This window comes from Corvus moneduloides, chromosome 8 (genome assembly GCF_009650955.1).
Source record: "Corvus moneduloides isolate bCorMon1 chromosome 8, bCorMon1.pri, whole genome shotgun sequence".
Classification (NCBI taxonomy): domain Eukaryota; kingdom Metazoa; phylum Chordata; class Aves; order Passeriformes; family Corvidae; genus Corvus; species Corvus moneduloides.
In genome coordinates this window covers 18,973,852-18,976,808 of record NC_045483.1, presented here as the reverse complement: position 1 = coordinate 18,976,808, position 2,957 = coordinate 18,973,852, and positions in this window count along the sequence as shown.

Genomic DNA, 2,957 nt, shown 5'->3' with positions numbered 1-2,957 from the left:
GGCACCGCACGGGCGGCTCGGCGCTGCCCGCCCCTTCCCCAGCCCGGCACACCTACCCCGGCCCGCCTCTGCCGCACCGCTCCGTGCTGCGCCGCGCCCCTGTCCTGGCACAGCAGCCCCTCACCCTGAATTCTAACCCTGCCCCGTGCCCCTGTCCTGGCACAGCAGCCCCTCACCCTGAATTCTAACCCTGCCCCGTGCCCCTGTCCTGGCACAGCAGCCCCTCACCCTGAATTCTAACCCTGCCCCGTGCCCCTGTCCTGGCACAGCAGCCCCTCACCCTGAATTCTAACCCTGCCCCTGTCCTGGCACAGCAGCCCCTCACCCTGAATTCCAGCCCTGCCCCGTGCCCCTGTCCTGGCACAGCAGCCTCTCACCCTGAATTCCAGCCCTGCCCCGTGCCCCTGTCTGGCAAAGCTGCCCCGCACCCTGCACTCAGCCCTCTCCGTGCACCTGCCCTCCCGCTGTGCACCAGCTCCACACCAGCACGCTTTACACACAGGCCTCCACACTGTACTTTCCTCTTGACTACATTCCACAGGTTCACAACTCAACACAGCTTCCAGAGCTCTTGGCTTTGCAGCACACTGCTCCGCACAGTATTCCTGATGCTGCCAGGCACAGCCCACCTCGGCACAGCCCCGTGTGCCTCACCACCTCTACGCTTACAGGATTTCACCTTAAACTGCTCCGCATTCTGTAACCTCACCCCCAACCACCCCAGTGTGCAGGCATATGTGCTCTTCTGTGTGCTTCTTACACTCACACTACACTGACACAACACACTACACACTGCATATATCCCACTTGCTTCATCATCCAAAGTTAATCATTCTATCATAGCACCACAGAATCATTAAGGTTGGAAAAGACCTTTAAGATCAAGTTCACTCAAATTCATCACCAGACCATGTCCTTAAGTGCCATATCCACATGTTTTTTGAACATTTCTAGGGATGGTGACTCACACCATACTGCACTCTCATTATATACACCAGATGTGCAAATCTGTGTACAGCCCATGCTTTCCTCAGAGCTTGACCCCTGTACCTGCCCATGCTTTTTTCCCTGTATTCTGCTAAGCTTTTGAAACACCCTGCTGTCTTTGCATTACCGTGCGCAACACCAAATGCCAGCATATCTGCACGTCAGAACTGCACACACACAACCAACTCCCCATTTGCAGAAAGCCCTCTAAACATCCCATTTCACACTCCCCACCCTGCGTACACCAAGCACCTGCTATCATTAAGATGCTGACATTATGAACAGAAGAGCTGTCTGTGCTTCCTCCAGACTCCAACTTACCCCATAGTAGCGATACCGCACACTTGGCACTTCGACACCAAGACCACTAATACTGTTCTCTAGTATTTCATCAAGCAAACAAATACTACATGCTGCCACCCTCGTTATCTCACTGATAATCTTCCTCCATGCTGCTGCCAGCAGCAGTTGCAGGATACTGTGCTGAGAGGAGCCAGGCTGGGCTTTTGCACATCTCAGGGTCCTTTCATCAGTGTTCTGTGATCAAATCCAGCTCCTCATATCCTTGCTGTCAGGCACTTGGCCTAGCTGGTCTCTAGCTCTTGTGAATCTCTAGTGATACGTAACAAGTGAAATTAAAACCACCTCAGGAGTGCTTTACTCGGTATACAGTTAGAGCTGAGGTACTGTGCTGGTTTAATTAGTGCATGATGGTAAGTAATTGAATTATACTTTGGTAGCACTTTCAGTATGAGGCACTCTGCCCACAGGTGAGGCAGCAACTTTCAAATACAGAGGAAGTGAGCAATTACAGCCAACAGTTGGAACTTGTTGCTGGCTGTGCCTGTTTCTGTTCTGCCAAGTCCAGTTGCAAAGTGCCTTGTGCCTCTTGGACTGCTGAGCAACACCACGAGATATGCTTATGGATTCTCTGCTTCAGCTTCCCAAGACATGCTGTGGCCCGTCTTATGTTTTAAGTTATTTATGTTGTGGCCACACAACAATGGGGACAACAGGGACAGCCTGTGCTGCCCTTGAAAGGATTCTGTTCTTCTTTTGCAGAGGCATGAAGATACTTGGCTATGCTCACCCAGAAGAGTTAGGGAAGATCTCCTACATCTCTTCAGGTCAAGTAGAAACTCAAGCATTTTCTGTATTGTGACTTAAGATTTCAAGGCTCTCCCACATTCAGGACATGCTTTTATACATAGACATAGAAAAGATTCAGAAGTACTCAGCATTAATTTCTACTCTGCTGCTACTTTTTAAATAACACCCAGAAGTGCAAAATGGCCAACTGTTGCACTGCACACCGAGGTAGCTGCAGAATCCCAGTCTGGAGATCTGACTTCTCCTCCTGACATTTAAGCAGCAAGGGATCCTTGTTACTGCACTGTGATCACTTCTATGGACAATGTTACCACATAGAAGTGCTCCATAAACTCAGTAAGCTCTTCCTTGCTTTCCTCTTCCCTTTAAGTAAGATTTCAAAGAACTCACACTTCCGTTTCATTTTTGCACAAGAGCTGTCAGTCCTAAAATTTCTAAATTTAGGTTCACAGCCTTCATTTAAAGATATCTGAAACTCTTTTAATATATCAAGTGTTTCAGAAACAGATTAGTCATACCTAAGGTCACTTTCTAGGCACCTCCATTTTCACTGCAAATATGGAACAAAATGGTGTTCAAATCTGGATCAGTGGGTTTCCATGTTTCTTTGCATTTCAGCTCCAATGCAGCATTTGAACCCAATTCCATTCCTGAGTGATGAGTTCTGTTCTCACACGGTTTGAGTCTCTTCTTTAGAAAGATGTGACTGGGAGTCTCCCAGTAGTGTTACAACTCCTCTTACAAACTCATCAAAAAATACTAGATATAGTCCTGTATAGGAAATTTGTAGGAATGCATTTGTTACATCTCACCAGCCTTTTCACAGCTATGTCTCTTTTTAAGTCTGTTCTTTTGTCACT